Here is a 14,866-nt window from a genome sequence, read left to right as displayed (position 1 = left end):
TCCCCACCCTTATTTCACTCACTACCCACTTTTCTCTCTCTCCCCCTACCCATCCCCCCTCTCTTTAACAATAAAAGAGTGAGAGAGTTTATTTAACAACACGGTAAAGCAAACCAGTCTGGTGCGTCAACAATTAACACGTAACACAAACAATTCCACACAAAGACATGAGGGAGAACAGAGGAATAAATGCATGCAGTGTGATTGGGGAATGAAAACCAGGTGTGCAGGGAACAAGACAAAACAAATGGATCAATGAAAAATGGAGCGGCGATGGCTAGAAAGCCGGTGAAGTCGACCGCCGAACGGCGGAAGAACAAGGAGAGGAGCCGACTTCGGCGGAAGTCATGACACAGCCTCCAAGTCAAAGAGAGAGGGGGGGGGGTATTTACACCCTCCAAGTCAAAGAGAGGGGGTGGGGTATTTACATCCTCCAAGTCAAAGAGAGGGGGGGGTATTTACATCCTCCAAGTCAAAGAGAGGGGGTATTTACATCCTCCAAGTCAAAGAGAGGGGGTGGGGTATTTACATCCTCCAAGTCAAAGAGAGGGGGTGGGGTATTTACATCCTCCAAGTCAAAGAGAGAGGGGGTAGGGTATTTACATCCTCCAATCAAAGAGAGGGGGGGTAGGGTATTTACATCCTCCAAGTCAAAGAGAGAGGGGGGTATTTACATCCTCCAAGTCAAAGAGAGGGGGTGGGGTATTTACATCCTCCAAGTCAAAGAGAGGGGGGTGGGGTATTTACATCCTCCAAGTCAAAGAGAGGGGGATGGGGTATTTACATCCTCCAAGTCAAAGAGAGGGGGATGGGGTATTTACATCCTCCAAGTCAAAGAGAGGGGGATGGGGTATTTACATCCTCCAAGTCAAAGAGAGGGGGATGGGGTATTTACATCCTCCAAGTCAAAGAGAGGGGGGATGGGGTATTTACATCCTCCAAGTCAAAGAGAGGGGGGGTATTTACATCCTCCAAGTCAAAGAGAAGGGGGTATTTACATCCTCCAAGTCAAAGAGAAGGGGGGTATTTACATCCTCCAAGTCAAAGAGAAGGGGGGTATTTACATCCTCCAAGTCAAAGAGAGAGGGGGTGGGGTATTTAAATCCTCCAAGTCAAAGAGAGAGGGGGTGGGGTATTTAAATCCTCCAAGTCAAAGAGAGGGGGGTATTTACATCCTCCAATCAAAGAGAGGGGGTATTTACATCCTCCAAGTCAAAGAGAGGGGGGGGTATTTACATCCTCCAAGTCAAAGAGAGGGGAGTGGGGTATTTACATCCTCCAAGTCAAAGAGAGGGGGGGGTATTTACATCCTCCAAGTCAAAGAGAGGGGGTGGGGTATTTACATCCTCCAAGTCAAAGAGAGGGGGTGGGGTATTTACATCCTCCAAGTCAAAGAGAGGGGGTGGGGTATTTACATCCTCCAAGTCAAAGAGAGGGGGTGGGGTATTTACATCCTCCAAGTCAAAGAGGGGGGGTATTTACATCCTCCAAGTCAAAGAGAGGGGGGTATTTACATCCTCCAAGTCAAAGAGAGGGGGGTATTTACATCCTCCAAGTCAAAGAGAGGGGGGTATTTACATCCTCCAAGTCAAAGAGAGGGGGGTATTTACATCCTCCAAGTCAAAGAGAGAGGGGGGTGGGGTATTTAAATCCTCCAAGTCAAAGAGAGGGGGGGTATTTACATCCTCCAAGTCAAAGAGAGGGGGGTATTTACATCCTCCAAGTCAAAGAGAGGGGTGGGGTATTTACATCCTCCAAGTCAAAGAGAGGGGGGTATTTACATCCTCCAAGTCAAAGAGAGGGGGGGTATTTACATCCTCCAAGTCAAAGAGAGGGGGTGGGGTATTTACATCCTCCAAGTCAAAGAGAGGGGGGGGGGGTATTTACATCCTCCAATCAAAGAGAGGGGGTATTTACATCCTCCAAGTCAAAGAGAGGGGGGGGTATTTACATCCTCCAAGTCAAAGAGAGGGGGGGGGGTATTTACATCCTCCAAGTCAAAGAGAGGGGGGGGTATTTACATCCTCCAAGTCAAAGAGAGGGGGGGGGGGTATTTACATCCTCCAAGTCAAAGAGAGAGGGGGTGGGGTATTTAAATCCTCCAAGTCAAAGAGAGGGGGGGTATTTACATCCTCCAAGTCAAAGAGAGGGGGGTATTTACATCCTCCAAGTCAAAGAGAGGGGGTGGGGTATTTAAATCCTCCAAGTCAAAGAGAGGGGGGTATTTACATCCTCCAAGTCAAAGAGAGGGTGGGGTATTTACATCCTCCAAGTCAAAGAGAGGGGGTGGGGTATTTACATCCTCCAAGTCAAAGAGAGGGGGGGGGTATTTACATCCTCCAAGTCAAAGAGAGGGGGGGGGGTATTTACATCCTCCAAGTCAAAGAGAGGGGGGTATTTACATCCTCCAAGTCAAAGAGAGGAGGGGGGAATTTACATCCTCCAAGTCAAAGAGAGGGGGGAATTTTACATCCTCCAAGTCAAAGAGAGGGGGGGAATTTACATCCTCCAAGTCAAAGAGGGGGGGGGGATTTTCATCCTCCAAGTCAAAGAGAGGGGGTGGGGTATTTACATCCTCCAAGTCAAAGAGAGAGGGGGTGGGGTATTTACATCCTCCAAGTCAAAGAGAGGGGGGGTATTTACATCCTTGGGATGCGGACCCCACTTCACAATTGTCTTAGTCCGCCTTATTGTCCGCCTCCGTGGCTTTCTCACCATGGCCACCCTTATAAATGACCCCACTGGACAGGGGGCAGCTCTGGACAGAGGGGGACTGGCGCCTCTGGGCAGAGGGGGACTGGCGCCTCTGGGCAGAGGGGGACTGGCGCCTCTGGGCAGAGGGGGACTGGCGCCTCAGACTCCGGCAGCGGCGCCGGACAGGCGGGACACTCCGGCAGCGGCGCCGGACAGGCGGGACCACCTGCAGGGAGGAGACAGAGACACAACCTGGTGCGTGGAGCTGCCACAGGAACCACCAGGCTGGGGAGACCTTCAGGAGGCTTGGTGTTAAGAGGAGCCTGAAGGACCGGGCTGTGGGGGAGCACTGGAGCTCTGGTGCGCAACCTTGGCACCACTTCCCCAGGCTGGACAACTATTCTAGCCCGGACCCTCCAGAGTGCAGGCACAGGTTGAACCGGGCTGTGGGTAAGCACGGGAGATCTAGTGCTTACTACACACACCTCTCCCTTAGGCTCCACTCCCACATTTGCCCGGCACGAGCGGAGCGCAGGCAGAGGACGCACTGCGCCCCGGAGACACAGCACACAGAACCGGCACAGGATAACCTGGACCAAAACTGCGTACCGGCGACCAGACCCGCTGAGCAGGCACCATACGCCCTGGCTCAATGCCCACACTCGCATGGCACTTTCGGGGGGCTGCCCTATAGCGCACCGGGCTATGGGCACGCACTGGCGACACCGTGCGCTTAACCGCATTACACGGTGCCTGACCAGTAATGCACTGCTTATCATAAGCATGAGGAGTGAGCTCAGGTCTGCTACCTGGCTTAGTACCACACCTCGTATGCCCCCCCCCAAAAAAAACATTTTTTGGGGCTGCCTCTCGTACCTGTCGCACTGCCGTGCTGGCTTCGCCAACCTCATTCTCCTGTAACCTTCCTTGCACTGTTCCATCGAATCCCAGGCGGGCTCCGGCACTCTCCCTGGGTCGACCGCCCACCTGTCTATCTCCTCCCAAGTTGTGTAGTCCAGATTCTGCTCTGATGCTAGCCGCTGTTGTTGCTGCTGCTGCTGTCGTCGCTGCTGTTTACCACGCCGCTTGGTCCGAGTTGGGTGGGTGATTCTGTAATGAATTTCCTCCTCTTCTTCCGAAGAGGAGAGGCGAAATACGCGGCGTGGTAAGACCAATATGCGGCGTGGTAAGTGTCCATGGTTCTTTTTAATACGTTAAGGTACACATGAACAACTGACTACAATAAACAAGAAATGTGAAAACTCAAAACAGTCCTATCTGGTGCAAACACAGAGACAGGAACACTCACCCACAAACACACAGTGAAACCCAGGCTACCTAAGTATGATTCTCAATCAGAGACAACTAATGACACCTGCCTCTGATTGAGAACCATACTAGGCCGAAACATAGAAATACCCAAATCATAGAAAAACAAACATAGACTGCCCACCCAACTCACGCCCTGACCATACTAACTATATACAAAACACAGGAAATAAAGGTCAGAACGTGACAAGTAATAAGGTCCTCAATCAGCTTTCTGAATATCCCAGAGGCACCAAAACATCAAATGGAAGAACATTTCAAAGATTGTTCCACAAATATGATTCATGAAAAGGAATAGCTGATCTACCTAGCTAACTCATGAGAGACCAAAGTAATTTCCAGAGTTAGACATCCCTGTGGTAACTCCTATGTCTAAAGTTTAGCAAAGAGCTTAGTAGCCTACAGTGGGACCTTTTGTAAAAAAGGCTTTATAAACTAAAACATAGCAATGTATCAACCTATATGACATCAAAGAAGATCAACAAACTTTCTGGTAGAGAATACAATGATGAGTAATACAATTCTTGCCCACAATGTTAAAATGTGCTCTTGACATTCCTATTACATCATAATGACTTTGATTTATAAGTTTCCACTATTGCGGAAGTGATGTGAAGATTAAGAGAGGTGGTTTGGGAATGTGAACTTGGCACATACTGTTCTTTCTGTCACACCATTTCCTGGAAAAGTAACATGTACATCTGCCACAAGATAATATGTAAAAAAAATATGTAGTCAAATTCGATAGCTAACCCACTGATCCTGCGTTGTTGTAAACCCCTCAGGTCTAAAATGTGTATGTATGTGTATTTTATCCAACAGAATAATTTGTTTGTTGATTTGAATATGTCACAGTGGGGGATAATCTTCCAAGTCCCCGGAAAAACATAAAAAATACAGTATTATAACAAATTGATCAGGGAACCATATTTTCTACCCTTGATATGGCTGTGGCTCCAGAAAGCTATACAGTCAGGAACTTTCATATTGTAGTTGGAAATACATGTATACCTTCATGCATCTCCCTGTGATACTGCTGTACAGAAACAAAGCACCATTTACAACCATCCAACTCAGTTTCATTTACAGTGAAATGTAACTTAAGTTAACAATGACATCTTCATCACTGGCATCTAATTTGTCCAGGTCATCCAGTTTACCTTGGAAACTTGGCACAGACTGATGCATAGAGACTAACTACACAGGGGGAAAACATCAACCTGAACCGGTTTGAATGTGGGTGGCTCAACTCAAATTTGACTATAAAAAGGACACATCATCCAGGGTCAGTCATTGCATTTCAAGAGCCAAGACAGGTAATAACTTAGCAACCTACGAGTATTAACCAGAAAATGCAATACAAAGGTCGTACCTTCAGATTATCCTTATTTCAGAAAAAAAGTCATTGATTCTCTGAAGTTTTACAGATAATGTAACTGTGATATCATGCTTTCCTTTGCAGATTCGCCTATGATTCCCACAAAAGGATAAAACCGTCTTGAAACAGAAAAAGGTAAGTACAATGCCAGTATTTTCCATTTTGTATTGGTATAGATTTGTATTGCTGAAGTTCAGTGCTATATCGCACTTGAAATGTAAAAGTTATTTGTGGTTGAGCCGACTCAAGCAGCCTTTACAGTGAATGTAGTCTCCACAAACACTGGAACATTGCCTTTAAATTCAAATAATGCTGTAACGCAGAACTTCAGCATTACGGATTGAATTGAGCCATTAGTAGACAACATGCAGAATTATAAGATATAAGAAGACTTTACACTCAAGGGAATTGGCCTATATGGACAGGGCCACATTTCTAACAGAATCCATGTATTTATTTATTTGACATGGACAATGCACATCAATTAACCCCTACAAGTCTAAGGGGGGTTCTGCTAAGCTAACATATGAAATTGTTTTAAGATGGTCATACCATGGATAATTTTGCAATTTGATTTTGAATTCTAGGACCCCTGTAGGGAAGGGAAGAAAATGATATAAATACAACAATTATTTGATGAAACATTGAATTTGGCATTAGTCCATAGAAACACATTGAATAACATGTTCATAGATGGCAAACTATACTAAACAAAAATAGAAACACAATATGCCATAATTTCAACAATTTTACTGAGTTACAGTTCGTATAACTAAGTCAGTCAATTAAAATATATTCATTAGGCCCTAATCTATGGATTTCACATGACTGGGCAGTGGCGCATCCATGGGTGGGTGTGGGAGGGCAATGGCCCAACCTCTTGGGAGCAAGGCCCACCCACTGGGGAGCCAGGCCCAGACATTCAGAATGAGTTTTTCCCCACTAAAGGGGTTTATTACAGACAGAAATACTGTCAGGGTGGCTGGTCTCAGACAGTCCTGCAGGTAAAGAAGGTGGATGTGGAGGCTGGCTTGGTAACACGTGCTCTGTGGTTGTGAGGCCGGTTAGACGTACTGCCAATTTCTCTAAAATGATGTTGAATTCTCTGGCAACAGCTCTGGTGTACATTCCTGTAGTCAGCATGCCAATTGCATGCTACCTCAAAACAGACATCTGTGGCATTGTGTTGTGACAAAACTGCACATTTAGAGTGGTATTTTAGTGTCCCCAGCACAAGGTGCACCTGTGTAATGATCATGCTGTTTAATCAGCTTCTTGATATGCCACACCTGTCAGGTGGATGGAATATCTTGGCAAAGAAGAAATGCTCACAAACAAGGATGTAAATGAATTTCTTCACAATATTTGAGAGCAATACATTATTTCTGAGTATGGAAAATGTTCTGTGATTTTTTATTTAATCTCATGAAACATGGAACAAACACTTTACATGTTGTGTTTATATATTTGTTCAGTGTATTTAGGCCTAATTACCACTAAAATTCCATGAAAACGATAGAATGACAAACGAAATATATATGTGGGCTATAGCAGCCTAAAGGTAGGAAGTCTAAATCGTGGTCTCTTCCCTATATTCTTTGTCGATGGCGCTGGTCTGAATGATTTACTGTAGGTGTGTGTGCAGAGGCCCCTCCATTGGAGGCGTGACCAGATAGTCAAAAAACAAACAGGAAATGTGTCTTGAAGTGTCTGAGTGATATAAGAAAGATCCGAAAATTATAGAAAACTTTTTGTGACCCATATTTAATCTTGCAGAGGCCCATCCATTGGAGACGTGACCAGATTGTTTTTTGACTAACAGGACATTTGTTTTGAAGTGTCTGAGAGAAATAAGAAAGATCAGGAATTAATAGAAAACATTTTGTGACCCATATTTAACCCCTTTTTTGACACTAAACTACTTCCATATATACAGTGCGTTTGGAAAGTATTCAGACCCCTTGACTTTTTCAACATTTTGTTATATTACAGCCTTATTCTAAAATGGATTCAATTGTTTTTCCCCCTCATAAATCTACACACAATACCCCATAATAGCAAAGCAAAAACAGGTTTTTAGAAATGATTGCAAATGTATTAAAAATTAAAAACTGAAATATTACATTTACATCAGCAGATCCTGTCAGGTTGGATGGGGAGCATCGTTGAACAGCTATTTTCAAGTCTCTCCAGAGATCGAATGGGTTCAAGTCCTTGCTCTGGCTGGGCCAGGGACAAGAGACTTGTCCCTAAGCCACTCATGTGTTGTCTTGCCTGTGTGCTTAGGGTCGTTTTCCTGTTGGAAGGTGAACTTCCGCCCCATTCTGAGGTCCTGAGCGCTCATCAAGGACGTGATGCTTGGCATTCAGGCCAAAGAGTTACATCTTTCATAAGACCAGACAATCATGTTTCTCATGGTCTGAGAATCCTGTAGGTGCCTTTTGGCAAATTCCAAGCGAGCTGCCATGTGCCTTTTACTGAGGAGTCCAATCAAGTTGTACAAACATCTCAAGGATGATCAATGGAAACATGATGTACCTGACCTGATTTTCGAGTCTCATAGCAAAGGGTCTTAATACCTACAGTGGGGAGAACAAGTATTTGAAACACTGCCGATTTTGCAGGTTTTCCTACTTACAAAGCATGTAGAGGTCTATAATTTTTATTATAGGTACACTTCAACTGTGAGAGACGGAATCTAAAACGAAAATCCAGAAAATCACATTGTATGATTTTTAAGTCATTCATTTGCATTTTATTGCAAATGCTGGGCAATACGGACTTTCAGCTCCCTCCAAGGATTTTATATTGGGTTCAGGTCTGGAGACTGGCTAGGCCACTCCAGGACCTTGAGATGCTTCTTACGGAGCCACTCCTTATAGTTGCCCTGGCTGTGTGTTTCGGGTCGTTGTCATGCTGGAAGACACAGCCACGACCCATGTTCAATGCTCTTACTGAGGGAAGGAGGTTGTTGGCCAAGATCTCATGATACATGGCCCCATCCATCCTACCCTCAATACGGTGCAGTCGTCCTGTCCCCTTTACAGAAAAGCTACCCAAAGAATGATGTTTCCACCTCCATGCTTCACGGTTGGGATGGTGTTCTTGGGGTTGTACTCATCCTTCTTCTTCCTCCAAACACGGCGAGTGGAGTTTAGACCAAAAAGCTCTATTTTTGTCTCATCAAGACCACATGACCTTCTCTCATTCCTCCTCTGGATCATCCAGATGGTCAGTGGCAAACTTCAGACGGGCCTGGACATTCGCTGGCTTGAGCAGGGGGACCTTGCGTGCGCTGCAGGATTTTAATCCATGACGGCGTAGGGTGTTACTAATGTTTTTTTTGAGACTGTGGTCCCAGCTCTCTTCAGGTCCTTGACCAGGTCCTGCCGTGTAGTTCTGGGCTGATCCCTCACCTTCCTCATGATCATTGATGCCCCACGAGGTGAGATCTTGCATGGAGCCCCAGACCGAGTGTGATTGACCGTCATCTTGATCTTCTTCCATTTTCTAATTATTGCGCCAACAGTTGTTGCCTTCTCACCAAGCTAGCCTTGTGCAGGTCTACAATTGTATCCCTGATGTCATTACACCCTCTCTGGTCTTGGCCATTGTGGAGAGGTTGGAGTCTGTTTCATTGAGTGTGTGGACAGGTGTCTTTTATACAGGTAACAAGTTCAAACAGGTGCAGTTAATACAGGTAATGAGTGGAGAACAGGAGGGCTTCTTAAAGAAAAACTAACAGGTCTGTGAGAGCCGGAATTCTTACTGGTTGGTAGGTGATCAAATACATATGTCATGCAATAAAATGCAAATTAATTACTTAAAAATTACAAACCTCTACATGCTTTGTAAGTAGGAAAACCTGCTAAATCGGCAGTGATTCAAATACTTGTTCTCCCCACTCTATGCAAATAAGGTATTTTGGTTTTATTTTTAATCAATTTGCAAACATTTCTTAAAACTGTTTTCTCTTTGTCATTATGGGGTATTGTGTGTAGATTGATGAGGAACTTTATTTATTCAATCCATTTTAGAATAAGACTGTAATGTCACAAAATGTGGAAAAAGTCAAGGGGTCTGAATACTTTCCAGTTGCAATGCAATTCATTATTTTAACTGGTACCGGGCTACTTTCAGACGAGTCTTATGAGGCTTTATGGCATCCTAGATCAAAACAACCGACGTACGTGTTCATGAGAGTCTCACCTTTCGATGGTGGGGTCATATTATTATCATACTATTCGGACGCTACAAATGTTCTCTATTACCGATTTTCGGATATCTCCTGGTCTGATAAACACTGCTGTAGCTCTGTCACCTTCCACTGCAGAAGCAGATGGCCGACATCGGCAGATGCGGTGGATTGAGACGCAGCCCATGCAAAAGACATTTCTTGCTTTAAGGGGCAATCAGCAGTAGAAACAATAACAAAGAGTGCTCCCCACCCCTGAACTGAGGGATGGGGCTGGATAAATTAAACCACTCTCAAATTCATGAACAGAGTTATGGATGCAAGGACTGACCATGCAATATATCAAAATGATACACTACATGGCCAAAAGTATGTTGACACCTGCTTGTCGAATATCTCATTCTAAAATCATGGCATTAATATGGAGTTGATCCCCCCTTTGCTGCTATAACAGCCACCACTTTTCTGGGAAGGCTTTCCACTAGATTTTGGAACATTGTTGCAGGGACTTGCTTCCATTCAGCCACAAGAGCAATAGTGAGGTTGAGCACTGATGTTGGGCAGTTAGGCCTTGCCTGTAGTTGGCATTCCAATTCATCCCAAAGGTGTTCATTTGGGTTAAGGTCAAGGCTCTGTGCAGGCCAGTCAAGTTCTTCCACACTGATCGCGACAAATCATTTCTGTATGGACCTCGCTTTGAGCACGGGGGCATTGTCATGCTGAAACAGGAAAGGGCCTTCCCCAAGCTGTTGTGACAAAATCTTGAAGCACAGAATTGTCTAGAATGTCATTGTATGCTGTAGTGTTATGATTTCCCTTCACTAGAACTAAGGGGCCTAGCCCGAACCAGAACAGCCTAAGACCCTTCCCCAAACTTTACAGTTGGCACAATGCATTCGGGCAGGTAGCGTTCTCCTGGCAACCGCCAAACCCAGACTCGTTCGTCGGACTGCCCGATGGTGAAACGTGATTCATCACTCCAGATAAGGCATTTCCACTGCTCCAGAGTCCAATGGCGGTGAGCTTTACACCACTCCAGCCGATGCTTGGCATTGCTCATGGTGATATTAGGTTTGCCCATTGAATCCCATTTCCTAAAGCTCCCGACAAACAGTTTGTTGTGTGGACGTTTCTTCCAGAGGCAGTAGTGTTGCAACAGAGTAGATTTTTACGTGTTTCGGAACTCGGGAGTCCCGTTCGGTGAGCTTGTATGGTCTACCACTTCACAACTGAGCCGTTGTTGCTCCTATACATTTCCACTTCACAATAACAGCACTTACAGTTGACCGGGGCAGGGCAGAAATGTTATGAACTGACTTGTTGGAATGGTTGCATCCTATGACGGTGCCATTCTACTGCCAATGTTTGTCTATGGAGATTTCATGACTCTGTGCTCGATTTTATACACCTGTCAGCAATGGGTGTGGCTGTAATCGCAGAATCCACTCATTTGAAGGGGTGTCCACATAGAGTACCAGTCAAAAGTTTGGACACCTACTCATTCAAGTGTTTTTCTTAATTTTAACTATTTTCTATATTGTAGAATAATAGTGAAGACATCAAAACTGTGAAATAACAAATATGGAATCAGATAGTAACCAAAAAAGTGTTAGACAAATCAAAATATATTTTATATTTGAGATTCTTCAAAATAGCCACCATTTGCCCTGATGAAAACTTTGTACACTCTTGGCATTCTCTCAACCAGCTTCACCTGGAATGCTTTTCTAACCGTCTTGAAGGAGTTCCCACATATGCTGAGGACTTGTTGGCAGCATTTCCTTCCCTCTGCGATTCAACTTATCCCAAACCATCTTAATTGGGTTGAGGTTGGGTGATTGGTGAGGCCAGGTCATCTGATTCAGCACTGCATCATTCTCCTTCTTGGTCAAATAGCTCTTACACAGCCTGGAGATGTGTTTGGTCATTGTCCTGTTAAAAAAATTATTATTGTCCCACTAAGCGCAAACCAGATGGGATGACATTTTGCTGCAGAATGCTGTGGTAGCCATGCTGGTAGGTGTGCCTTGAATTCTAAATCAATCACAGTCAGCGTCACCAGCAAAGCATCCCCACACCATAACACCTCTTCCATGCTTCACGGTGGGAACCACACATGCAGATTTAATCCGTTCACCTACACTGCGTCTCACAAAGACACAGTGGTTGGAACCAGATATCTCGAATTTGGACTCATCAGACCAAAGGACAGATTTTTCAAAGGTCTAATGTCCATTGCTCGTGTTTCTAGTTCCAAGCAAGTCTCTTCTTATTATTGGTGTCCTTTAGTAGTGGTTTCTTTGTAGCAATTCGACCATGAAGGCCTGATTCACGCAATCTCCTCTGAACAGTTGATGTTGAGATGTGTCTGTTACTTAAACTCTATGAAGCATTTATTTGGGCTGCAATTTCTGAGGCTGGTAACTCTAATGAACGTATCCTCTGCAGCAGCAGTAACTCTGGGTCTTCTTTCCTGTGGTGGTCCTCATGAGAGCAAGTTTCATCATAGAGTTTTTGCACTTGAAGAAACTGAAATGTTCCAAATTGACTGACCTTCATGTCTTATGTAATGATGGACTGTTGTTTCTCTTTGATTTTTGAGCTGTTCTTGCCATAACAGGGACTTGGTCTTTTACCTAATAGTGCTATCTTCTGTATACCACTCCTACCTTGTCACACACAACTGATTGGCTCAAATGCCTTAAGAAGGAAAGAAAATCAACAAATTAACTTTTAACAAGGCACAACTGTTAATTGAAATGCGTTCCAGGTGACTACCTCATACATATCCAAGATGGCTTTTCAGTCGGACGTCCATTTGTCTTGTCTCGTCCCGTCCCATGTATATATCGTCTTCGTGTATATTTCATATAGACTTTTTATATTTTTAATTTTAATTTCCATCTACGGACTGAACATATTCTCCTGCAACCCACCTCACCCAATGTGGCCCGGATCTGCTATTTTTTTTACACTTTAGAACCGGAACCCCTATCAGGAGCTAGCCAGCTAACTAGCTACTAGCTAGTAGTCAGTTAGCCACTGCGAGCGGTCATCACGTTAACTCGGACATCAGCTAGCCTCAGCCCGGTCAATTCCTGACAGTTGCACAGCTCAATATCAACCCAGAGTATATTGGACTGCTTTTTCTCTACCACATCTCCGGATTCCTACCGCAAGCAATGAACCTTTACATCGGATTGTCGCAGCTGGCTAGCTGCTATCCAAGTGGCTACTCCTGGCTAACGTCTCTGTCCAAAGCAAGCACTAGTTAGCCTGGAGCTAGGCCCATCTCCAGCCAATTATTGGACTACAAAACCCATTTTGCCAATTGGCCTGGACCCTTTTACTGCCAACACGGATCCCCGCCGACCAATCACGACTGGTCTACCGACGTAACCGTTCGAGTGGGTCTCAACAGGCTATTCTGTTACGATGTCACCGAAGAACCACCTACTATCCCCAGCCCGCTAGCTTTTCTGAACGCTGTGTCCCCTGCTCGCCTAGCTTAGTAGTGACTACCAAACAGCACCCTGACTCACCTATTGCTACTCTTTTGACCCTATGATCACTCGGCTACACAGCTGATGCCCCCTGTTTCAATAACACAGCACCTCATTTTGTTTACCTGTTGGCCCCAGCCTTGAACTCAGGTCAAGTGCGTACCTAACTAACCTGCTCTGCCCATTCATCGCCATTTACCCGTTGTTGTCTTAGCTCTCCTGATCCACACATGTGTTTGCTTTATGCCTCTCTCTAATGTCAATATGACTTGTCTACTGCTGTCTCGGCTAGTTCTTGCTGTTTTATTTCACTGTATAGCCCTCATTCCCACTCAAAATGCCTTAGATAGCTCTTTTGTCCCACCCCACACACATGCGGAGACCTCACCTGGCTTAACTGGTGCCTCCAGAGACGAAACCTCTCTCATCGTCACTCAATGCCTAGGTTTACCTCCACTGTACTCACATCCTACCATACCATTGTCTGTACATTATGCCCTGAATCTACTCTACCATGCTCATAAATCTCATCTTTTTATTCTCTGATCTTTTTATAGCCGTTAGCCGTACCCTTATCCTACTCCTACTCTGTTCCTCTGGTGATGTAGAGGTTAACCGAGGCCATGTAGCCCCCAGTTCCACTCCTATTCCCCGGGCGCTATCTTTTGTTGACTTCTGTAACCGTAAAAGCCTTGGTTTCATGCATGTTAACATCAGAAGCCTCCTCCCTAAGTTTTTTTATTCACTGCTTTAGCACACTCCGCAAACCCTGATGTCCTTGCCATGTCTGAATCCTGGCTTAGGAAGGCCACCAAATATTCTGAGATGTCCATCCCCAACTACAACATTTTCCACCAAGATAGAACTGACAAAGGGGGTGGAGTTGCAATCTACTGCAGAGAGAGCCTGTCATGTTTTCCAGATATGTGCCCAAACAGTTCAAGCTTCAACCTTTAAAAATCCACCTTTCCAGAAATAAATCTCTTGCTGTTGCCACTTGTTATAGACCCCCCTCAGCCCCCAGCTGTGCCCTGGACATCATATGTGGATTAATTACCCCCCATTTATCTTCAGAGATTATACTGTTAGGTAACCTAAACTAGGATATGCTTAACAGCCCAGCTGTCCTACAATCTAAGCTAGATGCCCTCAATCTCACACAAATTATCAAGGAACCTACCAGGTACAACCCTAAATCCATAAACACGTGCACCCTCACAGATATCATCCTGACCAACCTGCCCTCCAAATACACCTCTGCTGTTTTCAACCAAGATCTCAGCGATTACTGCATCATTGCATGTGTCCGTAATGGGTCCGCGGTCAAACAACCACCCCGTATCACTGTCAAATGCTCCCTAAAACACTTCAGCGAGCAGGCCTTTCTAATCGACCTGGCCAGGGTATCCTGGAAGGATATGGACTTCATCCCGTCAGTAGAGGATGCCTGGTTATTCTTTAAAAGTGTTTCCGTCACCATCTTCAATGAACATGCCCGTTAAATTTTTTTGAACTAAGAACAGATACCTGTATAGCCCTTGGTTCACTCCAGACCTGACTGCCCTTGTCCAGCACAAAAACATCCTGTGGCATACTGCATTAGCATCGAATAGCCCCCGCGATATGTAACTCTTTAGGGAAGTTAGGAACCAATATACACAGGCAGTTAGGAAAGTAAAGGCTAGCTTTTTCAAAAAGAAATTTGCATCCTGTAGCACAAACTCCAAAACATTCTGGGACACGGTAAAGTCCATGGAGAATAAGAGC

At 44.9% G+C, this 14,866-nt stretch overlaps 1 protein-coding gene across 3 annotated transcripts in view; it reads left to right on the top strand.

Moving 5' to 3' along the window:
• The window catches only part of LOC124007777 (sterile alpha motif domain-containing protein 9-like), a 38,351-nt gene that overhangs the window by 9,935 nt on the left and 13,550 nt on the right, over window positions 1-14,866 (top strand). For 2 of the 3 annotated variants that reach the window (XR_006834005.1, XM_046318530.1), the window contains exons 2-3: window positions 5,170-5,339; window positions 5,486-5,536. The gene's annotated coding sequence lies outside the window, so the exon portion shown is untranslated. Of the gene's footprint in view, window positions 1-4,134; window positions 5,340-5,485; window positions 5,537-14,866 lie in introns of those variants that run through there. The other variant, XM_046318531.1, reaches the window with a different exon arrangement.

Source organism: Oncorhynchus gorbuscha, linkage group LG21, assembly GCF_021184085.1.
Source record: "Oncorhynchus gorbuscha isolate QuinsamMale2020 ecotype Even-year linkage group LG21, OgorEven_v1.0, whole genome shotgun sequence".
NCBI lineage: Eukaryota > Metazoa > Chordata > Actinopteri > Salmoniformes > Salmonidae > Oncorhynchus > Oncorhynchus gorbuscha.
The sequence above is the reverse complement of the archived record's forward strand: the minus strand, read 5'-3'. Positions and strand labels throughout refer to the sequence as shown.